This window comes from Oryctolagus cuniculus, chromosome 21 (genome assembly GCF_051225735.1).
Source record: "Oryctolagus cuniculus isolate XC-2025 breed Fujian yellow rabbit chromosome 21, ASM5122573v1, whole genome shotgun sequence".
NCBI classification, from domain to species: domain Eukaryota; kingdom Metazoa; phylum Chordata; class Mammalia; order Lagomorpha; family Leporidae; genus Oryctolagus; species Oryctolagus cuniculus.
The window spans coordinates 30,374,539-30,387,273 of NC_142887.1; the positions used below are offsets into that span (position 1 = coordinate 30,374,539).

Consider the following 12,735-nt stretch of genomic DNA (forward strand, 5'->3'; position numbering starts at 1 on the left):
CCCGGTTGGGGCGCCGGATTCTGTCCCGGTTGCCCCTCTTCCAGGCCAGCTCTCTGCTATGGCCAGGGAGTGCAGTGGAGGATGGCCCAGGTGCTTGGGCCCCGCACCCCATGGGAGACCAGGAAAAGCACCTGGATCCTGGCTCCTGCCATCGGATCAGCGCGGTGCACCGGCTGCAGCGGCTGCCATTGGAGGGTGAACCAACGGCAAAGGAAGACCTTTCTCTCTGTCTCTCTCTCACTGTCCACTCTGCCTGTCAAAAAAAAAAAAAGACTTATGCATTTGAAAGAGTTAGAGGTAGAGACAGAAAAAGAGGTCTTCCATCTGCTGGTTCACTCCCCAGATGGCAGTAATAGCCGGAGCTGTGCTGATCCAGGAGCCAGGAGTCTCCTCCAGGTCTCTCATGTGGGTGCAGGGGCCCAGGGACTTGGGCCATCTTCTGCATTCCCAGGCCATAGCAGAGAGCTGGATTGGAAGAGGAGCAGCCAAGACTAGAACTGGCGCCCATATGGGATGCTGGTTCTTCAGGCCAGGGTGTTAACCCACTGCACCACAGCACCAGCCCCTCTTTTTTGTGTGAAAGCTGTCAGCATAGTGCATTCACTTATGCAGGTGTTTGAGGCTCTGCCCTTCCCTGGGCTGAGTGCTGGGGGCAGGGGTGGTAGACATGCGTGGTTCTCATGTTTCTAGGAACTTGTACTGAGATGGGTGACTCGGGCGATCGGCAGGTTACATCAAGAAGCAGGACAATTTCAGACAAGAGGCATGGGGACAGGATGCAGTGGAAGGTCACTGGGGTGAAGGGGGGGGTAGCATCGTATGCGTGGGTAGCCCGGGAATGGTGCCTGAACACTGAGGCCGGGAGTCACAGGACATGGAACAGGAGCCTAAGCAGAGGAAATGCAGGTACGGAAGCCTGAACGGGCTGATGAGGCTGGAGGTTAAAACAGGAATAGGTTAAGCAATCGGCTGAGGGAGCCACAGTGAATGGATCACTTAGTGAACATGGGTATGTTTGTGATCATGTTATCAAAAGGAACCACTTCCACTGGTGCCGTGGTATGAAGGTATTCCCCAAACTTAGTGCGTCGATCACCAATGTGAAGCATTTTAAGAGGGGCTGCCTTGGGGGCCGGCGCTGTGTTGGAGGCTTCAGCTGCTGTCTATAGAGACAATATTCTATGGATGCCAGTTTGAGTCCTGGTTTCTCCACTTCTAATCCAGCTCCCTGCCAATGTGCCTGGGGAAAGCAGTAGAAGGCGGCCCAAATGCGTGGGCCCCTGCACCCCTGTGGGAGGCCTGGAGGAAGCTCCTGGCTTCAGTCTGGACCAGCTCTGTAGTGGCCATTTGGGGAGTGAACCAGTGGATGAAAGACCTCTGTTTCTTCCCTCTCCATATAACTCTGATTTTCAAGTTTTTTTTCCAAAGAGGGGCTGCCTTTAGGAGAGGATCAAATCATGAAGAACCCTCATAAATGGGACTGATGACCTTATAAAAGGACCTCAGGGTCCCAGCTGGGCCCTTCTGCCATGTGGGGATGTGTTGGTTTCCTCTGGGGCACACGGCGAGGTGCCATCTTGGAAGCAGACTCTTCAAAGAGACAGCATCTACTGGTGCCTAGATTGGGCTCCCCAGCCCCAGAACTCAGATTTCTGTTCATGGATCAGGCTTTTTGTTACAGCAGCAGGTGTAGATTAAGTTGGCTGATGCTGTGGTACAAATTCCACTGTGTCTTTTGCTCTCCAAGTCGATGGCTTAGTGAAGCCCTACCCAACAGGTGAGGACATGGAGAAATAGTAGAACCCAGGAAGCCACAGAGGCAGAGCAAGTTTGGTCCATTTATGTGTGCTTTCTGGTTTATCTTACTTAAAATACTACCCTCTATTGGGGCTGGTGCTGTGGCATAGCGGGTAAAGCTGTCGTAGTGCCGGCATCCCATGTGGATGCTGGTTCAAGTTCTGGCTGCTCCACTTCTGAGCCAGCTCTCTGCTGTGGCCTGGGAAAGCAGTGGAAGATGCCCCAAGTCCTTGGGCCCTGCACCCATGTGGGAGACCCGGAAAGAAGCTCCTGCCCTTGGATCAGCGCAGCTCCAGCTGTTACAGCCATCTAGGGAGTGAACAGTGGATAAAAGACCTCTCTGCTTCTGCTTCTCTGTGACTCTGCCTTTCAAATAAATCTTAAATATGATCGTCTGGGTTCATTCATGTCACAAATGACAGGATTCCCCCCCCCTTTCTTAAAAGGCTGATTATTGCACTTTGTGTCTAAACCACATGTTCTGTTTCCATTTGCCCACTGATGGACATCTGGGTTGTTTGCACGTCTTGCTCACTGAACAAAACTGCTGTGCATAGGGCAGGGTGCACATCTCTTCACGACGCCATCCGCAATGCCCTCGCGTGTCAACCCAGAGTTTTGACTGCTGTATTTTCATTTAGTTAAATCTGTTTTGTAGTTATTTTGTCATCTTTATTGATATCTTTAAGATTTATTTGAAAGAGTTACACAGAGGAAAGGTAGAGAGAGGTCTTCGATCTGCTGGTTCACTCCCCAGTTGGCCGCAATGGCCAGAGCTGTGCCGATCTGGAGCCAGGAGCCTCTTCTGGGTCTCCCGCATGGGTGCAGGGGCCCAAGGACTTCGGCCATCTTATTCTGTCCCAGGCCATAGCAGAGAGCTGGATCAGAAGAGGAGCAGCCAGGACTAGAACCAGCGCCCATATGGGATGCTGGTTCTTTAAGCCAGGACGTTAAACCACTGCGCCACAGCACCAGCCCCTTGATATCTTTGTGATTTGATTTTTTTGTAGTGATATACTTGATTAGCCTTATCTTTTTTGTATCTAGTATAGGTTTCCATTTATGATTATCACAAGACTTGGATAGAGCAACATATTTTGAGCCAATTATAACCTCATAGAAAATAAAAACTTACCCCACACCACATACTTTGCTATTAGTATCAGAATTCATTTTATATTGTTTCTATTAACCAGTTTTTCTGGTAATTTTTTAAAGTTATTTTAGCTGCCAACTACAGGGTTGGCATCCCATATGGGTGCTGGTTTGAGTCCCAGCTGTTCCACTTCTGATCCAGCTCGCTGCTAATGGTTTGGGAAGGCAGTGGAAGATGGCCCAGGTGCTCAGGCCCCTGCAGCCATGTGGGAGACCTGGAGGAAGCTCCTGGCTCCTGACTTGAGATTGGCCCAGCTCTGGCTGTTGTGGCCAATTGGGGAGTGAAGCAGCAGATGTCTCTCCATCTCCCTCTCTCTGTAGCTCTGCCTCTCAAATTTTTAGAAACATATAATTTAAAAACCATTAATATGACAATGGCATCTACTTAAGGCACTTCAGAGGAAAGCTGAACATTTCAAAATTTTCACAAAACAGCATTTTAAGTCACATATTTTAGTGAGTCTGTCCTCCATGGATTTCAGCCAGAATGCCCCTTTAGCTGCTCACAGCTTCTTTAAGGGAACAAAAGACAAAAGGCTTTGTCAGTCCATCAGTGCTCGTGTCACACAATCTGGAGCTGTAGCGATCGGAAGGCGGCAGCAGCCCCCGTCCGTCTGTACAGGTTATTTTTAGGTATGTGAAAGGTAGAAGAGAGGGAGAGGGAGAAAGTACCTTCCATCTGCTAGTTCACTCCTCAGATGTGCACAACAGCCAGGGCTGGGCCAGGCTGAAGCCAGGAATTCAGCCTGGGTCTCCCCCATGAGTGGTGGTGGTGGTGGGGCCCAAACACTGAAGCCATCATGTGCTGCCTGCTTCAAGGCTTTAGCCTGCAGCTGGATCAGAAGTGAAGCAGCCAGGACTTGAGCTGGTCACCCAAGTGACAGCTTAACTCACCGCATCACAAGTCCCGTGCCTCTCCTTCAGTGTTTTGTTTAAGATTTTATTTGAGAGGTAGAGTTAGAGATGGAGAGAGAGGTCTTCATCTTCTGGTTCACTCCCCCAGATGGCTGCAATGGCTGGAGCTGCGCTGATCTGAAGCCAGGAGCTTTATCTGGGTCTCCCACGTGTTTGCAGGGGCCCAAGCACTTGGGCCATCTTCTACTGCTTTCCCAGGTCATAGCAGAGAGCTGGATCAGAAGATGAACCGTATGGGATGCCGGCGCCGCAGGTGGAGGGCTATCCTACTGCACCACAGCACCAGCCCCATCTCCTTCAGTTTTCAAGGATGGTTTCTTCCAGCAGCTTCAATGTTTCCTCTCACCGCTGGCCTCCAAGGCTTTTGCTGAGAATCTGCCAGTCTTGTGGCATCCCTGCTTGTGTGGTGACTGCAGGGGACAAAGGTGCTCTGGAGAAATCTGAAAGTAGGCTTGGGGCCGGCACTGTGGTGCATCGGGTAAAGCCGACACCTGCAGTGCCGGCATCCCATGTGGGCATCAGTTCGAGTCCTGGCTGCTCCACTTTTTTTTTTTTTAATTTATTTGACAGGTAGAGTTGTAGACAGAAAGAGGTCTTCTTCTGTTGCTTCACTCCCCAAATGGCCACCATGGACAGCGCTGTGCTGATCTGAAGCCAGGAGCCAGGTGCTTCTTTGTCTCCCATGTGGGTGCAGGGGCCCAAGCACTTGGGCCATCCTCCACTGCCCTCCTGGGCCACAGCACAGAGCTGGACTGGAAGAGGAGCGACTGGGACTAGAACCCGGTGCCCATATGGGATGCCAGCGCTGCAGGCAGAGGATTAACCAAGTGAGCCACAGTGCCAGCCCACTGCTCCACTTCTGATCCAGCTCTTCTATGGCCTGGGAAAGCAGTAGAAGATGGCCCAAGTCCTTGGGCCCCTGCACCCACATGGGAGACCTGTAAGAAGCTCCTCACTCCTAGCTTTGGATTGGCACAGCTCTGGCTGTTTCAGCCAACTGGGGAGTGAACCAGTGGATGGAAGACCTCACTCTCTCTCTGCCTCTCCTTCTCTCCCTGTGTAATTCTGACTTTCAAATAAATAAATCATTTTTATAAAAAATGGATTTATTTTGGTTTATAGTTTGAGAGATGGCAGAAGCACAAAGAAGGTCAACAGAGAAAGGAAAAGAATGTTCCAGATGTCTGCAACGATTGGCATATCGCTGGCACTGAGGTGGCGGCTGTGGGTCAGGGGCAGGGGAACATCTGTTCAAGTGAGGGAGCACTAGCTGCACGGGGCCTGCTGACACCACAGTGGGGCAAGCAGGAAGCAGCTACTGGGACAATACATACACAGGGCCAGGAGTACCTATCCCCGCCACTGGTCCCCAGGGCCAGCGGTGTCCCCCAGGAGGGCAGGAGGCTGCTTTCAGGGACCCCGTGGAGACACCTGGGGCTGGCTCACAGGGCTCACATCCAGCCACAGGGCCAGGATTCCGTCTCTCCCTGATGAATTTCTTCGACTGTCCATGTCCCCGGTGATGTCGACACCACTGTAAGAAGTGCCTCTCCTAGGCAGCTGGACGTAGCGGATTTCTCTCTCTGCACCTGTATGTTGCTAAGGTCCCCTCACTTTGGGTTTATGAATGCACTTTTAAAATCCCTTTTGTTGGGGGGATGGCATTTGGGGCAGCAATTATGCTGTCTGCCTTCCGTATGTGGGAGCATGGTGTTCAAATCCTGGCTCCTTTATTTCCAATCCAGCTTCCTCTTAATGTGCACCCCAGGAGACAGCAGGTGATGGCTCAAGTGGTTGGGTTCCTGCCATCCATATGAGAGACTGGGATTGCGTTGTGGAATCCTGGCTTTGGTCTGGCTCAGCCCCAGCTATTGGTGGGGTGGGGTGGCAGGATTTGGGTGTGAACCAGTAAATGGAAGCTCCCTCCCTCTCTCTGCCTTTCAAATAAAACACAAATATTTAAAGACAAACTTAAACATTCCATTCATTTCTATTTCTTTGGCTTTGTTATTAGCATGTGTCTGAAAACCCATCGTTGCATATGGTGGAGGTGGGCAGCTGAGTATTTTTTCCCTTAAGGGACACAGGACAAATAGTTAAGAATGTGGGGACCGTGCCCCTTGCCCTGGGTGAGGGAGGCCTGTACGTTGTGAGGCTACAGAAACTGAACGATGAAGTTTAGGTGAACGCTGTGCTAGGAGCAGCTGTGCAGGGCCGCGGAGGGCACTGCCCCTGAGCCTGGGCTTTCTGGGGGATGCCATACCCCAGAAGAGCCTGCAGGGGGCAGATGAGAGCCGGGCAGTCCAGGTGCTGAAAAGGCACGCACTGCAGGAATGTTCTGTGACCAAAGGGACCAGTAGCTTGGAGGAAGAGCGGGGAGAGTGGTCCAGGGGGCCTGGGAGCCTGCTAAGGTCTTGGGCTTTTCCGTCCAATAGCAGAGAGGTTAACACGAAGTTTTATTTGTCGTGTGCTTGTGTTTGCTTTTAATGCTCACATTCTGACTTAAACACGGAGATCCTGCTCTGGTTGAAGGCACCAGCTGTCTGGGACCGCTGGGGTGCAGGAGGGTCGGGGTTTAGGCCAGGGCCATGCATACCGCGTGTGGCCTGTGCATGTGTGTGTGTCATGGTGGCTCCTGAGATGGGCACCTGGGAGACCTCGGCTCACCCTCTGCAGGTGGTCTCACACACAAGGGTGCCACAGATGTCTCTGGGGCTTGTACTTTTAGCTCTTTGCAGGCCAGACCCAGGTTTAGGCCACAGTCAACTGCTGTCAGAGGGATTAGGGTGGCACTGAGGGTCGTGGTCTCTTCTTCCCTGGGGGCAGGGGGTCCTGGCAGGGCCCAGGGGAAGTTGGATGAGGCTGCTTGGGTCACTGTGGGTCTCCTGGAGTTCCATTCCCACCCCACCCCCAAGGCCCATTCAGGCTCTGCAGGGGGTGGGGCTGGGAGGGTCAGCCTTGACTTCTGCCTGAGAAAGTCATCCTAGAATCGGCCAGAACTGAAGGAGCACAGAGGCCCCCCACCCCCAGCATCGCCCTTCCACACACACACAGCTGAGCAAGGTGGCCCCTCGCTCCCCAGGGTCTTGCTGCATGAGTGTGAAGCCGGGCCAGCCAGCACTGCCAATCACGTGTCCTCTCGGGCAGCGTGGACACAGCTCCCCCGTCTCTGTGACGCTGCGATGCCAGACCCCGGTCAGGCCTTTCACGTTAGGAGGCCCCACACTGTAGGCATCAGAAACTTCGGTTTCCAACAGAAATTTTCCATTGGGGGAAAGCAACCCTCATCTGGGGTCACAGTTCCCCAAAAGCAATGAGGTACGTTTGGATCAACAACATGCATTTTGCGGTACCAGGTAAATTACCTTCGAGTTCTGCAACCTCTGTTATTATTGATTTCTTTATCTGAGAGGCAGATGGAGCGAGAGAGGAAGAGAGCTCTCACCTGCTGGTTCATGCCTGCAACAGCACCCAGAGCTCAATCCAGGTCTCCTAAATGGACGACAGAACCCCAACTACTTGAGCCATCACCCCTGGCCCAGGGGTCTGCATTAGCAGGAAGCTTGGGCCTGTGAGGTGGAGCTGATTGGCAGGGGCTGCTGTGACAGGGGAGCAGGGCAGGAGGTGCGGGTGCCACAGGGACCTGGAAGGCTCTGGTGAGGTGGCAGGGACCCTGCACAGAGGCTCAGGACCCGTATTCCTCTGTGTGGGTCTGGATCTAGCCCTTGGCACAGCTTGCGCCAGGGGGGTGAGGGGCCTGGGCTGCCAGAGCTGTGGCTGCACCAGCCTGGGGAGGACTGGTCTGGCCCTGGAGGTTCTCCAGGACCCAGCCAGACTCAGTTCTGTTTTCAACCAAGGGAGGATGTGGCTTATGGTGGTCATGTCTGCCCGAGATGCCATGGCAGGCAAGCACAGGGGCATCAGAGCAGCCAGCAGTGCTGTTTAGGGCCGGCCCCTTCTTCTCCCCAAGACTGGGGGTTGTCCTGGCCTTGAGAGGTGTGGGGAGGCAGGGATCATGGCTCCCATGCTGTGGGCAGTGGTATCACACCCACATGGGGGTGCAAGTGTGGGAAGCAGCTTCAGCACAGACCTCTGGGGGTAACCCTGGCCCAGGCTCCAAGGCTAAGGTCAGAGTCAGGAGTGGGCCAGCACTGCAGTGGGGGGGGCTGGGCTGGGTCACAAGCCTCCTGGAAGCTCTCTCCATGCCCTATAGGATGTCTCTGAGGGCACCCACACACTGTTACTGGTCAGTGCCTTGCCCATCTCGCTGATGACCGCAAACCCTCCAGGATGCAATGCCTGGCCCTCAGGGTTTGTGGGACACAGGGATCCAAGCACAGTCCCATCAGCCCATGGGTTCTGACTTTCCTTGTGGTCCTCAGGATCCACATGTGGTTAACAGGGAGTTTGTCTGTTACAGCATCCAGTGGTCATGGCTGGACATGAGCCAGGGGATATCTGGGATGGCTGCCCCACTAGGGGCATGTGGGATGCACAGAATTCATTCTGGGTGTGGGGGCTGGGGAGAGCTTCAAAGGGACGGATGAGCCTTTGGGACAGCATTGGCCTGAGTGGACGGGGACAGACAGAACCTCAAGTGGTGGGAGTCTCAAGGATGCACTCCAGATCAGTCAATGGTAAAATACAAGGGCACTTCAGAAAGTCCTTGGGCCAGTGCCGCAGCTCACTAGGCTAATCTTCCGCCTTGCGGCGCCGGCACACCGGGTTCTAATCCCGGTCGGGGTGCCGGATTCTGTCCCGGTTGCCCCTCTTTCAGGCCAGCTCTCTGCTGTGCCCCGGGAGTGCAGTGGAGGATGGCCCAAGTGCTAGGGCCCTGCACCCCATGGGAGACCAGGAGAAGCACCTGGCTCCTGCCATCGGATCAGCGCAGTGCACCAACCACAGCGCACCAGCCACGGCAGCCATTGGAGGGTGAACCAACGGCAAAGGAAGACCTTTCTCTCTGTCTCTGTCTACTCTGCCTGTCCAAAAAAAAAAAAAAAAGCCCTTGGAAAGTGAAACTCAAAGGTAAGTTTATTTTGGTGCGAAAAACAACAACAAAACCACCCTGAAACCCATTCACCCAAGGGAGCCTCACAAAATTCATGAAAAAAGCTTCATAGGAAAAACTGCTTGGGCTTCAGTGATTTTGTGTGTGTTTGTGTGTATGCCACAATAAACTTATCTTTTAATTGCATTTTCCCGTGAACTTTTTCCTCATACAAGAGTGGATCTGCAACCAGTTTGGACTCTTAAGGGTAATTGAGCTAGCCTGTCCCAGGACAGTGTGTTTTTTTTTTTTGCCATTTCCTTTTTTTTATTTAATAAATGTGAATTTATAAAGTGCAACTTTTGTATTATTGTGGCTTCTCCCCCCCAACCTCCCTCCCTCCCTCCCTCGGCCCTCCCCTCTCACACTCCCTCTTCCCATCCCGCCCTTCATTGAGTTTCATTTTCAATTACCTTCATATACAGAACATCAACTTAGTATATACTAAGCAAAGATTTCAACAGGCTGCACTCACACAACCATACAAGGTATAGGGTATTGTTCGACTAGTAGTGTTGTCTTTAAGTTTCATAGTAAAACACATTAAGGACAGAGATCCTACATGGGGAGCATGTACCCAGTGACTCCCGTTGTTGATTTAACAGTTGGCACTCTTATTTATGACATCAGCAATCACCCAAGACTCTTGCTATGAGCTGTCTAGGCTATGGAAGTCCCTTGAGTTCACCAACTCTGAACTTGTTTAGTGAAGGCCATATCACAGTGGAGGTTCCCTCCTCCCTTCAGAGAAAGGTGCCAGGACAGTGTTCTACAAAAGATTTTCCTCTGGAATATTCCCAGTTAGGAGGCAGGCGTTTAGCTTAGTGGGGCAGACACCTGCATCCCCCATTGGAAAACCTGGATTCAAACCTGGCTCTGGCTCCTGATTTCAGCTTCCTGCCAGTGAAGATGGCTAAAGACATTGGGTGCTGGGGTCATTGTTATGGCACAGGTGGTTAAGCATCCACCTACCTGTGACACTGGCATCCCATGTGAGCCCTGGATCAAGTCCCAGCTGCTCCACTTCCTATCCAACTTCCTGCTAGTGCACCTGGAAAAGCAGCAGAAGATGGTCCAAGTGCTTGGGCCCCTGCCACCCTGTTGGAGACCTGTGCAGATGGAGTTCCTAGTTCTTGGCTTTGACCTAGTCCAGTCCTGGCTGTTGCAGCCATTTGGGGAGTGAACAGCAGGTGGAAAAAAATCTCACTTTATTTCTCTTTCTCTGTTACTCTGCTTTTCAAATAAATAAAAAAAATTCTAAAGAAAATTGGGGCAGGGCTGGTGCTGTGGCACTGTGGTAAAGCCGATGCCTGCTGTGCCGCATCCCATATGGGCACCAGTTTGAGAGCTGGCTGCTCCACTTCCAATCCAACTCACTGCTATGGCCTGGGAAAGCAGTAGATGTTCCAAGTCCTTGGGCCCCTGCACCCGCTTGGGAGACCTGGAAGAAGCTCTTGGCTCCTGGCTTCAGATCAGCACAGCTCTGGCCATTGTGGCCATCTGGATTGTGAACCAGTGGATGAAAGACACTCTCACTCTTTCACTCTCTCTTTCTCTCTCTCTCTCCTCTCTCTGTGTAGCTGTGACTTTCAAGTCAAATAAATCTTACATATTAAAAAAAAAGAAAATTGGGTGCCTTCCACCCACATGGGAGACCTGGATTAAGTTTCCTGCTTTGGCCCTGGCCCAGCCCCAGCTGTTCTGGGCATTCAGGGACTGAACCAGTAGACAGGAGAGGAGTGTCCCATCAAAATCAAGAGCCAACCAACCAACACAAAACTAACAGCCAGTAATAAACCCACATCCCAGCCCCTCTATGTATTTAGACAACTGGAGCCACATCCAGCGAAGCAGCCCTTGCTACCAGGGACCTACTTTTCTGGTTGCAACCAGCCTGAGCTGACTTCACAACCTTCTCTGAGCTGCAATGCAAATGTGAAGAGTGGCACTTGAGGTGTCACTGGAGATCCATTCATTTGCTGGTGGCTAATGGTTTCACCTAAGCTACACCAGCCACACACCAGCTGGTTAAAATCATCATGGGTGGCTCCTGTCTGTGATATACATGCAGCACTTTCAATGGACAAACCGTGCATGCTTCCATTTGTACAAGGGGCTTGAGCCACCAGCTTCATAACGTGACAGAGGGGGGAACGGTGGCCAGGGAACGGGGAGCTGGTGTTGAGTGGGTCCAGAGTTTTAGCTTCACAGGAGGAAAAGTTCTGGAGGTTGGTGGGGGTAGTGGTTGCCCAGTGATGTCAGGGGACTTAATGCCATTGAAGTGCAGGCTTAGAAAATGGTCAGGATGGGGCTGGTGCTATGGTGTTGTGGGCTAAGCCTCTGCCTGCAGCACTGGCACCCCATATGGGTGCCGGTTCAAGTCCCAGCTGCTCCACTTTCAATTCTGCTTTCTGCTATGGCCTTGAAAAGCAGAAGATGGCCCAAGTGTTGGGACCCTGCACCCACGTGGGAGACCTGGGAGAAGCTCCTGGTTTTGGATCAGCTCAGTTCTGGCTGTTGTGGCCATTGGCAGAGTGAACCAGCAGGTAGAAAACCTTAGTTAGTTTCTCTCTCTCTCTCTCTTTCTCTCTCTCTCTCTCTCTCTCTCCCTCTCCCTCTAAAATAAATAAATATTAAAAAATGGTCAGTGGGGGCCAGGGCTGTGGTGTAGTGGGTAAAGCCACCACCTGCAGTGCCGGCATCCCATACAGGCACAGGTTCAAGTCCTGTCTGCTCCATTTCCAATTCAGGTCTCTGCTGTGGCCTGGGAAGGCAGTAGAAGATTGCCCAGGTCCTTGGACCCCTTCATCCATGTGGGAGACCTGGAAGAAGCTCCAGGCTCTTGGCTTTGGATTGGCCCAGTTCCAGCCATCAGAGTCACTTGGGGTGTAAACCAGCAGATGGAAGACGTCTCTCTCTCTCTGCCTCTCCTTCTCTCTGTGTAACTCTGAATTAACTCTTGAATTTATTGTAAATAAATAAATAAATCTTTAACAAAATGGTCAGGATGGAAATTTTGTCACCTATGCTTGATCACAATTGAGAAAGAAACTTAGGAAAACTTGCTGACAAAAAGCCCACTTTTACATCCATTGTATTGCACCACCAACCATGGTCCTGGGGAGTGAGCAGAACTGGCAGCACTTCCAATCTCACCTCCAGGGGAAGACAGGGAGCTTGGAGATTTCCAGTGGCCTGCGAGGTCACTCCTGGCCCCCCTCCTCACTGCCTGCCACCCACCCGATACCAAAGTACAGGGTCCCAGGGCCCAGGGGCTCAGCCTAGGAAGAGGGTGAAGGGGCCTGGCCTGTGCTCCCAGTGGTGACTCCCCTACTGGCCCCTGGATGAAATCCATGATAATGAGTTTGCGAGAGCTACTGCACAGCACGGAGACTTCAGTGAGGCCCAAGGTTTCTGGGGCATGATGGATATGTGACTTCCTTGATGTAATCACTCCACAATGTCTGAATGTATCAGAACATGGCACTGTATACTGTAAATACATATTACTTGAGTTTGGATCCTACTTTAATACAGCTGGGGAAGGGCAGGCAGAATTGATAAGAATGTGTGTGCATGTGTGTGTGTGTGCATGTGTGTGTGAGAGAGAAGGAGGGAGGGAGGGAGAAGCCTGTGGGGTGCTGTGTGTGGTGCATTGAACACCGTTCTGTTCTTTAGATCATGAGTCTGGACTACAACAGTGGCCATGTCTTGGGGAGTGAACCAATGAACGGAAGGAAGGTGTTTCTGTGCCTTTGAGAAATTGATTTTGTATTATTTTTAAATAGGTTGTAACTTGTTAAGTGTTATATCACTTA

General features: G+C 52.0%; 1 protein-coding gene across 3 annotated transcripts in view; it reads left to right on the forward strand.

Moving 5' to 3' along the window:
• The window catches only part of LOC127488352 (uncharacterized), a 374,426-nt gene extending 362,368 nt beyond the window's left edge, over window positions 1–12,058 (forward strand). For 2 of the 3 annotated variants that reach the window (XR_016227169.1, XR_016227167.1), the window contains exon 4: window positions 1,429–1,458. The gene's annotated coding sequence lies outside the window, so the exon portion shown is untranslated. Of the gene's footprint in view, window positions 1–1,428; window positions 1,459–11,667 lie in introns of those variants that run through there. The other variant, XR_016227164.1, reaches the window with a different exon arrangement.
• Window positions 12,059–12,735: the final 677 nt, after the last annotated feature.